At 33.8% G+C, this 16,779-nt stretch overlaps 1 protein-coding gene across 1 annotated transcript in view; it reads left to right on the forward strand.

Annotated features, from left to right (window-relative positions):
- Positions 1–1,365: 1,365 nt before the first annotated feature.
- The window catches only part of LOC121380433 (rho family-interacting cell polarization regulator 2-like), a 171,852-nt gene continuing 156,438 nt past the window's right edge, over positions 1,366–16,779 (forward strand). The window contains exon 1 of the mRNA XM_041509247.1: positions 1,366–1,463. The gene's annotated coding sequence lies outside the window, so the exon portion shown is untranslated. The remainder of the gene's footprint in view (positions 1,464–16,779) is intronic.

Genomic DNA, 16,779 nt, shown 5'->3' on the forward strand with positions numbered 1-16,779 from the left:
TGTTTTACGGCATTCGTAATTCACACGAAACATGTCGTATACCCTCAGGATAATTCGGAATGTTTTCAAATTATTTTTAAATCACTGGCATGATTCTCATGGGCGGATCCAGGAAATATTTTTAGGGGGGGGACCAAAAAAGAAGGGCACATTGACTCGTCAAAAGGGCACCTTACTACAAGTTTTGATATTTACAATTAATATGAATTCCTACAGTTCTACGTCATAATATACTAGCAATAATGAAGTAAATTGGCGTCACTCGCGTTAGAACCTCAATGGGGCCCCATTGAGACTCAATAACACAGACACATATCTGCAAGCTTGCGCATGTACACGAAAATCTTGATTTCATTTATCTACAATATAATTATTGTTTACTTAAAAAAATAATAATTCTACAAACAAAAAGGGCACTTGGACATTTTGAGGGCACTTGAACAAAAAAAATTTTTTGGGGGGGACGCGTCCCCCTGGTCCCCCCCCCTTGGATCCGCCCATGATTCTGCAAGTAAGGTTTTGATTGGTGGACATGAGCTCCCACTGGCTGCTGTTAGATCCACATGTAATAGTGGAGCTAATTTTAATTAGATTGGCTTCAAATAACAGAAAAATCAATCTCCACTGGGGGAATTCGAACAACGGACTCGCAGTATGCAAGTCCAACGCTCTACCAATTGAGCTAATAGGGAAATTCCCACTAGCTACAAGTAATGCCAGTAGGAGCACTTTATATCAACACTACATAACGCAGATATTACGGAGTTTGTATATTTGCAAAAGAATCATATTTAACTTATTATTCGCCTTTTTGTATTTTTGTGGGTTAAGCCAGACACAAAAAAGCATTCCCATACAAAACAAAGAACTTTTTCCCCCCCGCCCATAGGCGTCGGCAGCTCGGTCCCCACCCACAAACACTGATTCCCAACTCTGACGCTGGAATGATCAAGGTAGGAGTTGAAAGGCGATCTAAATATGGATTTAATTATACACATATACATATATATGCTCAAGCAAATTTTCTTTTTTGTTTAAAATATATATCAGGGGAGCATGACTCGACCCCACCCACCAATAAACTTCGTTCGCCGCAATCTAACCCCCATAGGCGTACGGGCTCCCATTTTAGTATCATTACATTGGTTGTTTTTGTTTTGTTTTTTTACATGGATTACAACCAGGCTAACAACTAGGTAGAATAATGTAAATACAACGTAATAAGTTTCAGGCAAGCTCATTTTCCCGAATATCTCTCTCTTTTTGACCCGAATGCATGTTCACTTCTTGTCTTGTAATAAATCGGGATCGGAACCGGAATGGACCGAGATGCTCCGATTAACCAAACGAACAACATCTCTGTCACTTCCGCTTTGGTTCTACCATTTTTGTTGATTCAACTTCTGAAGTATTCTTGTAGTCATCAACATAAGTAGAAGAATGGACTGATATTTCTAGTTGTGGTAAATGTATTGTGCTATTCGTCTAGCGTCAGCCACGACATTACCAAGTTTTTTTTTTTTTTTTGTTTTTTTATCAGCATTCAGGCAACTGATGCGAAATTAATTTACAAGTTGTCTCGATATATCGAAAGTCGTTCTACTGTCATTAAATCACACTCGCCAATGACTGTAAAACAGTGTATATAACGATGTTATTGTTTTTCTCTGACCAATTTTATTGCTAAGTTGACAAAAAGTGAATTATGTAAGAATACTCATGATTCCCAGAGATTCAGCATTTTGATTTACTTACAGGTGGCTGTGACATTTATATTTTTACACAGTTCTTAAATTTTTCTTTACTTTGTGTTTTAATTTAACTTCAGAATTTTTACATTGATTTGATTATATCATTACACTAACGGGAACATTTTGAACTTTTTCTTTTATAACAGTTGTTAAACATTCATTCATTCCATTCAGGACTGCTATTCTTTTGTCCTTGTTTAATTTAAGTTATTACTATAATAGGCTACTTGTTTGCCTGATTCCTTTTGAATGGTTCAGTAATTTAGGAAGCGGGGAGGGATAAAAGGGTGCATTGCAAAATGTTATGGTGGGAAGAGACGGATGGAGGAGTTATAATGTGAAATGTTCAAAACTATGTGTAATTTTAAAAATTAAATTAAATGCTGTACATGAACTCATTTCCAATTTTTATGAGCATATATGATTTATTTTTAATTTAAAATGTTTTAAATATGGCCTCCAGTTTGCCCCTCTCCCTGATCAAAAGTACAAACAGGAAACACAGTAATATTCATTAAATTATGTTATAAAACGAAAGGGTTGTTGACATGAATGCATAACCTGGTTGGCACCCGGCCAAGCAGATGTCGATGAGTGTCATCCTTGTGATTTTCATTAGCATACATGTCGTCTACTACGTCCAATATTATTACACCATGCTTGCTAAGTCTGGTATTTCCCTTTAAATTGTCGATATGCCATATAAAATGTCTAAACAAAAGTGAAAATTCTATGGATCAGCCAGGTGCATGTACATATCAGCTACATATATACATGTCTTTGTCACTTACATGTCCTCCTGTTCTTCTGTTGTGCCAGCCTGGTTTAATTAAAAAAAAATTGTAAGACACTGACAGAAACATTTTATTTTTAAAAATTTGGTGATTAGTTGAAAATTTAGTAGCAACTACTGTAAATTTAACATTTTAAAATTGTATATAAAGATCTTTGAAATATGCATAGCAAATCATGACACAATAGTGATGCTGGAGTATTTTGTTATATTTCAGTCCTGAGTGAGTTTTTGTTTTTGTTTAACAAGACCACTAGAGCACATTGATTTATTATTATTAATCATCAGCTGTTGGATGTAAAACATTTAGTAATTTTGACATATAGTCTTAGAGAGGAAACCTCCTACAAATTTTTATTGGTAGCAAGGAATCCTTTTATATAAACAGGATAGCACATACCACAGCCTTTGATATACCAGTCATGGTGTACTGGCTGGAAAGAGAAATAGCTCAGTGGGTCCAATGATCCCAAACCGGCTGCCAATCAATAGTGAAATAACTAATTTGTGAATTTATATATATATATATATATATATATATATATATATATATATATATATATATATAATATAAAATGGTATGGCTAGCAAAACATGTTGCCAAATTATCTAGATATTAAACTTCCAAAATTGCAGAAACCCAGTTATTTTCTTACAAAATATCAGTCATTGCATGAAATTATTTCACCAAATTAAAAAAAAAATTGGCAATTCTTTATAAATTTTAGCCTGTGTTAGAGCTAGTTCTGAATTTGACATTTTAACCTTATCCAGGTTGCACTACAGTGTTTAATATTATTTATATATTATACTGATGGTGGAGGGCACAAAACTGATTTATGGAAAATATCCTATAGGTATTTCTACCACTGCAATGTGCCCATTGGGCTATTTCTTGTTCCAACCAGTGCACCACGACTGGTATATAAAAGCCATGGTATATACTACCCTGTCTGTGGGATGGTGCATATAAAAGATCCCTTGCTGCCAATCGAAAAGAGTAGGTCATGAAGTGGCGACAGCGGGTTTCCTCTCTCAATATCTGTGTGGTCCTTAACCGTCTGATGCCATATAACCGAAAATAAAATGAGTTGAGTGCGTCATTAAATAAAACATTTCTTTCTTTCTTTCTTTCCACTGCAATGTAATATAAATTATTGTTATAAATTGTTAGAAATATGTATACATGTTTATACAAAACATTATTTTATCCTTAGCATGATCCGTCTTTCTTTTCTTTTTTAAAAATTATTTACTGTTCCAGAACACATTTGTAATGTCAGGGTTTGCACCCTGAATTCATTACGCACAGAACATAGTGGTTCTCTCTATCTATCTCTATCGCTCTCGCATGCACGCACGCACACAGAGTATCAGAAAAAAATAAACATAAAGATGTACTATTTTAACAAAATATATGTGTGTTTACACCAATGCATGTGCACACACACGCACACACACACACACACACACACACACAGGCACCTTTAGTTTAAAGTGAGGAGGTAAACCAAGTAAAACTAGTTGGTAAAAAGAGAAGGGTAAAACGGGTAGAAACTAGAAAGACAAGGAAGAAGAAGAGAAAAGAATAACAGAGAAAAGCTTTCCATACTAGAACCATCAGTTTTTTTTTTTTTTTTTTAAAGGCTAGCCAAGGTCCCCAAGTTTTTGTAGAAAATATATTTTTCAATATGCAATATTTCATTTAATCTATTTTTAAGAGCTTCATTACTTAATTTGGCATTCTCTCTTTCTCCTCTCTCTCTCTCTCTCTCTCTCTCTCTCTCTCTCTCTCTCTCTCTCTCTCTCTCTCTCTCTCTCTCTCTCTCTCTCTCTCTCTCTCTCTCTCTATATATATATATATATATATATATAAAGTTATTACCAGAGTGTTTTTCGGTATTGTCAATATCCTATATTAAGAATAAAAATTGTATTATGCGATCCTAATATATGATATTGACGATACCGAAATACACGAGGGTAATAATCTGTTTATCATATAAGCTCAAGCTTAATACAACGTGTTTTTGTAAACTGTACACGCAACTTTAATTCCAGTCTGCCATTACTAGATGTATGAATATGTGGCGTGGTGTATTTTTCAATGGAAATGATGTCAAACATGAATGACGTCATTTTGGATGTCCTTACATCAAAATAAAGTTATGCCTAACATTTTTGTTTTCTGAACGCTGGACAGCTTTCAGTGTCAAATTGTCATGGAAATATTTTTATTTGATGACTATGAATGCATATGTCAATCATGGAGTGTCACCCAAGTATGTTTGCTTAAATGTCAATAAACCTAGTGCCGAGACCTCGACTAATTTACAAAGTTATCAAATTCACATACTTTGATTGCACTGAAAATGTAAGATATTATATGATAAATATATTTATTTATTTTACATTAAAATAATTACAATTAAAAAAAATATCTTTGTCATCTGCAATTCCAAACAAAACTGTATTTTTGTCAAATATAATATATGTGTACCTTTGGCCTGTGTCCACAGTTCAACAGTTTTCCATACATCACTAACATTTGCACATTCGTAAAATAAGTGTTCCAATGTTTCTGGTTGAACATTACACAAATTGCAAATATCCCTATATATTTAATTTGGCATGATCCATCTTAACAGTGTTTTATATTTGAAATATGACTAAATGCCTGTTGCTCTGTCTTTGGAATATATAATATTCAGAGCACTACATTAACTTTTATTATCCACTTATCCTATAGGGTATGTGTGTTTTTCCAGTTTTACATGTTCCATCTGAAATGGGCTTGTTTCTGTTAAAAAGTGTGTCAGCAATATTTAAGATCGTTTTCAGTTGACTCGTTCTACACTCAAAAGTACCACATAGAGCCATTGATTTAAAAATAACATGGAAACATTTTCATCTCAATCTCAGAAACATAAATGTAGGCCATGTTCAAATAATAATTGGCCAGTGAGGTTGAAATGAGTTTCAGGTGTAGCCAGTTTAAAGCCAGTCTATGATTTAATCTGTGGAAATAGATTTGTCAGCCACCTAGAAACTTTTATGTTTGAATACATACATCTGTTGATGAAATTATGTGTTACTGTATAAATGTATTGGTTTCAATATTCATGTATGTCTTTATATTATAATAAAAGATAACAGTTGTAAAAAAATTTCAGTATAATGTTGCAATTCATTACGCAAGTTTCAGAGATTGCTACACAATTTTGAAAAATCAAACAGTAGTTGCTAATCAATTTTCAATTGACTAGAAATATCGCTAATCAAGATTTTGAAAACAAAATTGTTTCCTGATGTTGGAATTTAAAACACAACTTGAGTTTTAGGGAATGGCGAGGAATAACGTAGTCTAGCAGTTTAAATAATAAAAACACTGTAATGTAATTTTATGTATTTTATTAAAATATAACATTCAGATTTTTTGTGATATTATCTAGTCTGAATCCAGTTTATCACATAAGAGCTGGAAATTTGTAATTTTATCAGTATCATATTAATAGAAATACTGGTATATAAAATTCAAATTTATTCATTTCAACTTATTTTCGTGGTTATATCCAATTAAGGTTCAAGTACTAAATTTTTTAAAGCTTGTTACTCTTCAGTATGTGGAAAGGGTAATAACTCTTTATTGCCTTAGTTCATCAGTGGGTGAAATACAAATTAATAACACAGTGAACAGTGAATGGATGTTATAATAAACTTGTTTTGTGTATTACTAATATACTTACATGTGATTGAAGTACATGTAAAAAAAAAAAAAAAAATCCTAGTTGGGCCACATTAAAAAAAACTAGTGAGTGGGTGTCCTTTTCCCCCCAAACGTGAGTGGGAGAGTTGTTTTTATTTTTTTAAATGAAATGGAATATACATGTATTCTATAAGGCAAAAGCTTCATCGCAGGAAGGCTTTGTCTAATATTTCGTGTTGGTAATAAATATGAGTTATATGGAATTTGAGGAGAAATTCGGTTTCAGCAATTTTCTACAGTATCCTTAGAACTTCTCAAAGAGTGATGTTGGACATAGAAGTGTCTCACAATTTCTAAGGATATTATAATTTGTTTGGGCCTTTATGGATGAGTGGTTTGGGATGTTCACTGTCTTTTTTTTGTATGACCTTATATAGTTTTCATTTACCAATTTGTAATCTTGTTTTAAAAATGTTTTTAAGCTGGTTAGAATAATTTGATGCATGCAATAGATATTTTTATTCAAGATTTATAAAAGATAAATTTCAGTTAAAAAAAAAAACAGAATTAAAGAAAAAAAAAGAAAGCATATAAATGTGTACTTTCAGTTTAAGTCTTTTATTTTACCTATAAATTTATCACATCTATTTGCAAAAGTTTGAAACCAAATGGGAAACCACAAAAGGGAGATAACTGTTAACATCTTATTTGAATTGGATATTGCCATGATTCTCATTGTAAAACGGTCAAAGCAGGTGATTGTGAAGGTAAATCAGGTGAAATGTATGTTAAAATACAGAACTTTACAAACAGCTGGTGACAGATATTCAGTGAAGAAACCAGACTGACCGCTGGTTAATACTTGTAACTGTTGGTTACTGGGTTAAAAGTGAACCCTGTGTCTTGGTGAACTATATATACTGATGCAGTCTGTGTTTTTTTAATAAAAAATATTTGGGTGTGGGGTGATGCATACAAATAGGATTTTGAAAAGATTTTGATAAAAAAAAATACCAACAAAAGCTGTTTCTAGACATTTTGCATTTAATTCAGACTCTAATCTTAAAATTACATGTAAAAGTTGACAATTTTAAATAAAGCTGGTCGGTATACCGTATATCAGGGGTGGGGAAAAATAAAATTGTCAATCGGTCCCACGTGATGTCATCACTACTGGAGGTGGGGAGGGAGAAGGTGATATTTGCCAAATAGTGTTTTAAAAACAAAATCATAGTGGCATTTGTATATTTTTATCTTGAATCATGAACGCGAAACGATAAACATCAAAACATGAAAGAAAAACAAAATGCTTGATTTTACTAATTTTACATAATGGAATAAATAATATAAAAAAGGAATAAAGTTACGCATTTTAACTCCCATATATGTATAAAAAGTACGAGTATTCAGTACTGTGTCTTGAAAATTAATAATAACACCGTTGGAGGGTTTGACAACTTGAGCTAGCACACGTTTAGACAAAACAATAACGGTGTCCCCGATTGGATGACATTTGACCTCTACTGGCTCTAGAGATAGCCGGTTTAGCTATTCCAGCTCACTCCTTTTTTTAATTTTAAAATCCTTTATAATTATTTGATACACTACATTGAACAGTCAACAATAAATGCATTTATAGATTATTTCAGTATATTTTATGCTATTTAAGCAGTTTGTATTGAATCCAGGACATTTGCCCCCCAGTCCAAAAATGGATAGGTGGACATTTGCCCCCCAGTCCAAATGATGGCTAGGACATTTGCCCCCCAGTAGAAATGTTGGCTAGGACATTTGCCCCCCAGTAGAAATGTTGGCTAGGACATTTGCCCCCCAGTAGAAATGTTGGCCTCTTGCCTTGGACACTCGACCCGACAGAGCTCCGTACATAGGTGTTGACAAAGGTTGATTGTGATCAATTGCAAACTCTGGGTCCTTTGTTTTAATTGGAGTGTAATACCTTGGTAGCCTTCTCACCAAGGATGGTGTTATAGTTAACGTCTGTTTAATCTCTTGAACAGCTCAGAGGCTTTGACAAATGTCTAGCCTAGTGGCAGTGAATTGATACTATTGTAGGTCCGACTTTATGGCAAACTTTAGAATCACAGACGTCGGAAACACCAGTCAGTTTGGCCACTATTTATTTATTATTATTTTAAATAATGCACAAGATACCGATGTCTGGGCAGGCCGATCCAATTGCCGGATAGGAATTTGTTCCAATAATAGAAACGGAGAGGTGCTTCGGACCGACAAGGATGACAAAATTGGGACCGGCAAACACACGTTTTAAAAAAATAATTTCGGTCTCAGAGATCGAGAATCGTTCCCAGACCGGTAAAAAAGGGGCTTTTCCCCACCTCTGCCGTATATACCGCTCGGTATTGGTATCGTGTCAATAATGATTTACCGTACTGAGGAAATATCAAAATATTGAAATTTCGGTATTGAAACTGATACCGAACCTGAAATTTTAATACCGCCCAGCTCTTAATTTCAAAATGTTTCTCTGTAAACGTTGAGTGAAGATATTTCTCAAGAAAGTTTCAGAGGGTGTCAATCCTTGGCTTCCCTACCTTACTTAAAAATTCTGACTGGTAATAAATTCTTATCATCTTATCTTCTTGCAGACTAAAATTTATCAATGAGTTATCTTCCCTATCAGCAATGCATATATAATTATAGGGTCAAATTTGCAATGATCCATGATATATATTTGGACTAGGCACTCTACTCCTCAACTTGAAGGTGATACTTCAAACTCCACTACTACCACTATATAGACCATTTGTGTCGGTGAGCCCATTGGGCTATTTCTCGTTCCAGCCAGTGCACCATGACTGGCATATCAACGGCCATGGTATGTGTTATCCTGTCTGTGGGATGGTGCATATAAAAAATCCCTTGCTGCATTAGCAAAAATGTAGCAGGTTTCCTCTGATGACCACAAGTCAGAATTACCAAATGTTAATCAATGTGCTCCAGTGGTGTCATTAAACAAAACAAACACAATATATATATATATATATATATATATAGTCTATTTGTGTCACAACCAAAAGATATTTGATGATTTGTTATGTAACTATGTGCAAAAATATTTAATATCATTTATGTTTTAAATCCATATAAAATTTCAACACATTTAAAAAAATTTTTAAGTGTATGTAAAAATAATTCTTAACAAATTACCATGATCTAGATTAAATCTCATTTTTAATATTGTGCTGAAGGGGGAAGAAACCCCATTTATCTCAAATAGCTGTTCAGCAACTTTCTGCATCTCTATATCAAAAAGGAGATTTAACCTTTGATGGTAATTTGTTAAGAAACACTTTTAAAGTATATTAAGAGTTTTAATAAAATATGTTATGGCAAGCACAGTATCTTGGGCTCACCTCAGCTGTCTGTCCAGGAAGGAAGGAAAAAGTTTTATTTAACGACACACTCAACACATTTTATTTATGATTATATGGCGTCTCAGACATATGGTTAAGGACCAAACAGATATTGAGAGAGGAAACCCGCTGTTGCCACTTCATGGGCTACACTTTTTGATCAGCAGCAAGGGATCTTTTATATGCACGATCCCTTAGACAGGATAGCACATACCACGGCCTTTGATATACCAGTTGTGGTGCACTGGCTGGAGTGGGAAATAGCCCAATGGGCCCACTGACGGGGATCGATCCCAGACAATCTGATTAAAATTGGCTCTACTGGTCTCGCCAGTAGATCTAACAGCATTGTGTGGACTCTCATGTCCAGGTGACATTTTATCTATAAATAACAATTTAAATATCGACCAATTACACTTCGCCTTTTATAATGTTATTCGGGAGCATACAAATTCTAAAAATATCGGTCGAGACTATTTATGCAATAGGCGAGCTTGTTGGTCTATTTCAGCATTGAAAAAAACAGTGGGAAAAGTGCAGTAATAAATTCTGGATTGTATACTAGTATAAACAGATTTTATGGCTATAACATTACAGGTTTTTTTTCGTCTTGAAATGAATTTTATATAAAATTTTATATTGAAATTAGTTTCCGGCATACTTCGTAATTCACCCGAATCATTTTGTATACCCTCGGCATAATCCCGAATGTTTTCAAATTACTGGCTTGATGTTGCAAGTAAGGTTTTGATTGGACGAATGAAAGGTCAACTGGACATGAGCTCCAACGGGCTGCTGTTAGATCCACATGTAATAGTGGAGCTAATTTTAATTAGATTGGATCCCAGACTGACCACGCATCAAGCGAATGCTTTACCACTGGGGTACGTCCCGTCCGGAATGCTGTCTTTCCTGGATAGTGAGAGAGAGAAAGAGAGAGAGGTCAGTTTAGTAGTTTTACCACACCTCTACACTGAGCTGTTAGAGGTTAACTTCATTACAAAATTATTAATTATGAACTCTATGGTTAAATCTATTTTACTGTAAACTTTGTATTTCCAATAAGGAGTGAAAAGTGTTATTTTTACTTTTGATTTCAAGTAAGTGCTGCTAAGCATGTTACAAAATACCTATGCTAAACAGTCCAAACTTTATTAGAAAACATGCACGCCTTATTTATGATGTCATTCTAAATTTTTTCAGTATGTACACTATTTAATAAATCATGACCTTCTCAAGAGAAAATTGTATGAAATATGTCACTATTCAAGAGAAAATTATAAATACTACATCGCTATTCAAGAGAGTTAACCAAAATGCAGTTTTGATGTGGGATTTTCACATTTTAAAATAAATTGAAATAGCCTTTATAATTGGAAATGAAAACATTTGTTGTCTCCTAATATTAACTACAACTTGGCAAAACATTTTTTGGGGGTCTGGTTTTAACTTTACTTTATTATAAAAGGACTTGAACTTAATGGCGGCAATTGGCGTTTGAGATATAAATTGCCATAGGTCAGAAGCATCGCTGATGGCACAAAAATCCGTTGGTTAAGTTCTTCAATGATGGCAAAATGTATACACCTGGTATACATTATTTGCCAAAATTTAACATTTGTACATTTGAAATATGTCTTAATTACAGTAAAATAACCTTTCAGTCATGTTATTTGCTACAAAAGTCACTTTAAAAAAAATTGCCTGAAGTAAGCTCAAAATTGACAATTGGTGGGTCATTTCACCCTCAGCAATTAAAAAAAGATTTGCTTTGGGAGACAAATTCTTAAGTTTGAGCCCTATTATAAAATTAACCTTTAAAACCACCCAGATGTGAACCCAGTACCTACCAGCCTTAAGTCCACTAGACCACCAAAATTGCTTCTTTATTTTCTGGCTTTATATAATACTACAAATTTAATGACACAATCTTAAAATTCCTTGTCAGTTGGAATTTTACAGCCTTGGAATAATACAACAATTGAATAGTTGAAAAAAAAGTACTGCAAATGACACAAGTTTAGCATTCTGTTAAATTAGGATTTCGCAGCTTGTGAATGCAACAGTTAAACAACTAATTCCAGACAGCTACAGTATTGAGCTGGTGTGTACCGCCAGCAATAAACAACAAGGCAGACTAAATGAGGATTTAGGTGTTAAATTCGTGAAGTTCCATATTGCAACAAAGCGTGGAGTCAAAGTGGTCTAATTCAGGTTCTTGTGTGATTGCACCCAGTGTTTCTAGCATTCAGATGACTACTGTGTTGATTTCTTGAACTTCGTGGCAAGGTGTTTGCAAACAAAAGCCTAACAAGCAGTTCGGGCTGGCTGGCACTGTGGCGTCTAATGAATACAAATAACAGGATAGGCTTGTGTCACAAAGTTGATTGCAGGTCGCATGGCTCAAGAGAAGGTTTATTTGTCATGGGTCGAAAAGTAAAAAGTTTTAATTTAGACTCGCTTCAACTTTGCGTTCTAGGGTTAATAAAACATGGGAGTGAAGCCGCCTTGTTTCTTTGGGTTTTTTCTCTTTGTAAAGTATCTTTATCTTTTCAATTTAATGTTTATTTCAATCTTTGATTGTACTTGGGACAGCTGATGAATGCTGATGGAGTAAGCAAGCAAAAACAAAATATATTTACTTTTGCTTTAGTATTCCCCCCCCCCCCCTCAAAATCATGCTTTTGCAAGTATGTATTTATAATGTTTTGTAGGGTTTCTTATTATGTCACCATAGATGAGGTGATGAGTGTTGCTGATCATATCTTTACAAGATAAACTTATTCATGGGTGAAAAGCCATGATGGCAACTAATCTGATTGCACCTCGGACAAGATGCACTTGAATGAACCACTATAGTCCGCCCCATCTCCCTACAAAATGTTTTTTGTAAACAACTTCAGTTTGGTTTGACATAAATATTAAGAAGAAAAGTAAAAGTGTTTTGGAAATAACAAAAAAAAAAAAAAAAAAAAAAATTCAATTTAGAAAACAATTGGCTCAGAAATAAATAACTTTCAGTAAATTCCATAGCATGAAAAAAAGCATTCCCTGTGGGATGGACTTCGATACCATTTTGTTTCTACACATCATGGTACTCGATACTTATATATTTAGTTATTTATCTGCTTACATAGTTTATTCAAAATCAAACAAATGAATCTGCCTATTTAGTGCAGAGGTGTTGTTAAACAAACAATTCTTTTCTTTCTTTCTTTCACTTTTATGCCAACTACACATCTGTTCTAGTTATTAAAAACTAAATAAACTAATGAATGAGTGAAATACCTTTTAAAAGGTTTAAACACATTTTTCCGGAGCACAACCTGTAGTGTAGCACATTTAGGTAAATTTAACAATACTCTGGGTTTTTATTTTAATTTTCTTTCTTTTTTACCACATAATCCTTGCAGATGCAATCCGCTCTATTTCTTTGCATATTTCTGGTCAACCTTAACATGTGACCTTCACATGCTATATTTCATTGCCACTTATTATGTTATTGAAAAAAATTATGTCAACTCATTCCGTTCCTTGCCTTGATATGAAGTTTAATGTTAACGGTTTACTGCAGTTGGCACACAATCCTAGTGTGCCAATCATAGCACTTTATTGCCAAATTACTAGATGAATAAAACTGTCATTGGTCTTGGTTATGGAATATGGTTGGAGAGATAGTTAGCGTGTAACCAGTGGTCTAATATTTGGATTTTACAAAGAGGCTTTTGGATGAATCTTGTGCAGGGAAAATACTTCAGTGATTTTTGTTATCTTGAACTTGGAAATCAAAATACTTTGTTTGATTCTGGTGTATTTTGTAAATGTAAAATATGTGAAATAGATATTTAAAAAAAAGAGAAAAAAATGCAAGAAACAATACTGGCAAAGAAACAGCTGATCACATTTTGTGAATAGCTTAATTTATAAAATATTTATAATTTTATCCATTCTATTATCTATCAGTTAATTGATCGATCCATGCACCTATTCATGCATTTAGTAATTTTATTCATCTGTCGGTTCAATCCATTCTTTGCTGTATTTATCTATCTGTCCATCCATTATTTACTATTCTTTGATCCATTTATATATTCTCTAACCATCCAGTTCCCCTGAGCCCATGTCATTTTATCATTCATTATTATTCCATTCTTTAACTGATTTATTGCCCATCTTTGACAGCATATTTGTCTATTCTTCATCCAACGCACATTGACAAAAACAAATTAATATATTAATCCTAATTATCCACTTAATCACACATTTATTATGTTAGTGTTAGGGTATTGTAGGATAATTGCAACTTAGTAGAGGGTGGGGTGTGGTTCAGTAGTAGAGTATTTCCCTGATGTAGGACAATTTCCTCTTAGAGGATAGGGTGTAGTTTAGTCGTAGAGCATTTCCCTGTTGTAGAATAATTTAATTGTCTCTTACAGGGTAGAGTGTAGTTTAGTGTTAGAGCATTTCTCTTGTGTTGTAGGATAATTGCATCTTAGTAGAGGATGGGGTGTAGTTTAGTAGTAGAGACTGTAGGGTATAGTTAAGTGGTAGAGCATTTTTCTGATGTAGGACTATTTCCTCTTAGAGGGTAGGGTGTAGTTTAGTGATAGTTTTGCTGTGCATACACATTGGGGAATTGGGAAATTTGCTTAACGTGCACATTCAGAGGAAGCTGTTGTAACACACGCCTGTCCTGGGCACAAGTACCGGCATCAGCCGGCGTACACATGGCCAAAAATAGTCTGATATACTCGGGCAATACTTTTACTTATATGCAAATGTTAATTTGCATGTGGTCTCCCACTAGGTGCAAATTATTCAAAATTACACATGTGAGTATATTTACTCATGTGTGCAAATACGTTCATATGACCAAATTTAGTTTAAACAATATTTATTTGACAAAAACATACTGGGATTGGTCAACATGCTTAATATTAAGACCTCTCGGGCATGCAAATTTGCATATATGTAAACAAATACTCTTTGTATGCAAATGTGTGTATGTGAATGGGGTTTAAGTATGATACAGTGATATATATGTTGTCCTGTCTTTGGTAGCAATAACCTGTATGGAGCCAGAATGTTTAAAACCAAGTGTGGAAATAACAATGTGTTAGTCCTGTCTAAACGATCATACATTTGTCCAAAAACATTGTGGGACAAGCCAGGACAAATGTCCTCACTTGTTACCATTTGTATAACTTTCCGCTACACAATGCAACATTCCTGAACTATTGTCCAAATGTGTTGCAAGCTGTTGACATTGGATTAGAATTTTAAAAAATACATGGGGCAAAAAGGAAATTGGAATGAAAATATGACCATGCGAAGCTTACTGTTTACTTCTGGTTACGGAAAAATGCATAAAAGATTGATAAATATGTAATGGACTGTTAAAGTAAATGATAATTTTTGAAGACTTGGACATAACAGTTTACATGTATTAATATTGGTGGTTTTTACCAGGGTTCCCAACCAGTGAAAATAAAAAAACAGTGTGTAGAGGGTTGTGTTACACTTTACTATAGCAATTAATTGAAAATAGAGGGCATTTTAGCATGTTTGAAAATCAATTTTAAAAATAAATAAATGAAACTGGGGGAAAAAAAAACTTTGGCGGGCTTCACGCAAACCCCCTCGTAAAGAACACTGATCTTTAACCCCCTTCAGGGATTCTGCTCATAAAGATTAATCACGTACATAACTGGTGAGACCATGATTTCTCCTCAAGGTCTTGTGTTGATATTGTCAATTGTATGTATCATGTGATATATAACTTTTGTCACATGGCCCATCTAAAGTGTCTCATTGGTGGAGTCAAACTGCAACATGTGTCCAAAAGATGAAGTGTGCAGCTAAATCTTGCAACATGTTGCAAGTTGTCCTACCTTGTCCAACTCCAGTGCAAAAGCGGTTTACACTGTCATATATTTGTTGCACAACAAGTAGGCACACTTGTCTCGGCTTGTCCAACAACGGTCTTGGACAAATGTATGACCTTTAGACCCCAAATAACAGTAATTTTAATGGGCTACAGTGTCAAATAAGTACTTTTTTTCTTCTTTTTTTTCATTATTACCTTTTCATTTATCAGTGATACAACCATTTCCTGAAGGTCAAGTGTTTGTAGGATCAATTCCTCTTATAAGACCCATTATATTGTTTCTGCCCACACCATACCAATATTTGTTATTGGTGCTCCATGACTGGTGTATATATAATGCCTTGGTTTGTCTGAGCTGTCTGAGAGAAAATGCAGTTCCTTGAAATTATGAAATATTTTCATTACTTATAACATTGATAATGTGTCACAATAATTTCTTTTTTCTTTTCTTTTCTTTTCATCATTCACCGATATATCAAATCATTGTAATTTATTCATCCTTCACCAATTTTCAGTTTAAAATTCTATTTTTAATTAATTATTTGACACAAGATGTTAAAAAGTTTGTTTTGTTTTGTTTTTGTTTGTTAGTTTTTTTTTGTACTTTATAATGGTAACCCAAATTAATAATAGGTTCTTTGTCTCAAATTTGATTTAGTTAAAGGTGCCTTTTTAGTCTAGCTGCAGAGAAATTTGATTTAGTTAAAGGTGCCTTTTTTGTCTAGCTGGAATGAAATTTGATTTAGTTAAAGGTGCCTTTTTTGTCTAGCTGGAGAGAAATTTGATTTAGTTAAAGGTGCCTTTTTTGTCTAGCTGGAGAGAAATTTGATTTAGTTAAAGGTGCCTTTTTTGTCTAGCTGGAGAGAAATTTTATTTAATTAAAGGTGCCTTTTTTGTCTAGCTGGAGAGAAATTTTATTTAGTTAAAGGTGCCTTTTTTGTCTAGCTGGAATGAAATTTGATTTAGTTAAAGGTGCCTTTTTTGTCTAGCTGGAGAGAAATTTTATTTAGTTAAAGGTGCCTTTTTTGTCTAGCTGGAGAGAAATTTTATTTAGTTAAAGGTGCCTTTTTAGTCTAGCTGGAGAGAAATTTGATTTAATTAAAGGTGCCTTTTTTTGTCTAGCTGGAGAGAAATTTTATTTAGTTAAAGGTGCCTTTTTTGTCTAGCTGGAGAGAAATTTTATTTAGTTAAAGGTGCCTTTTTAGTCTAGCTGGAGAGAAATTTGATTTAGTTAAATGTGCCTTTTT

Source organism: Gigantopelta aegis, chromosome 9 (assembly GCF_016097555.1).
Source record: "Gigantopelta aegis isolate Gae_Host chromosome 9, Gae_host_genome, whole genome shotgun sequence".
In the NCBI taxonomy this organism is placed as follows: domain Eukaryota; kingdom Metazoa; phylum Mollusca; class Gastropoda; order Neomphalida; family Peltospiridae; genus Gigantopelta; species Gigantopelta aegis.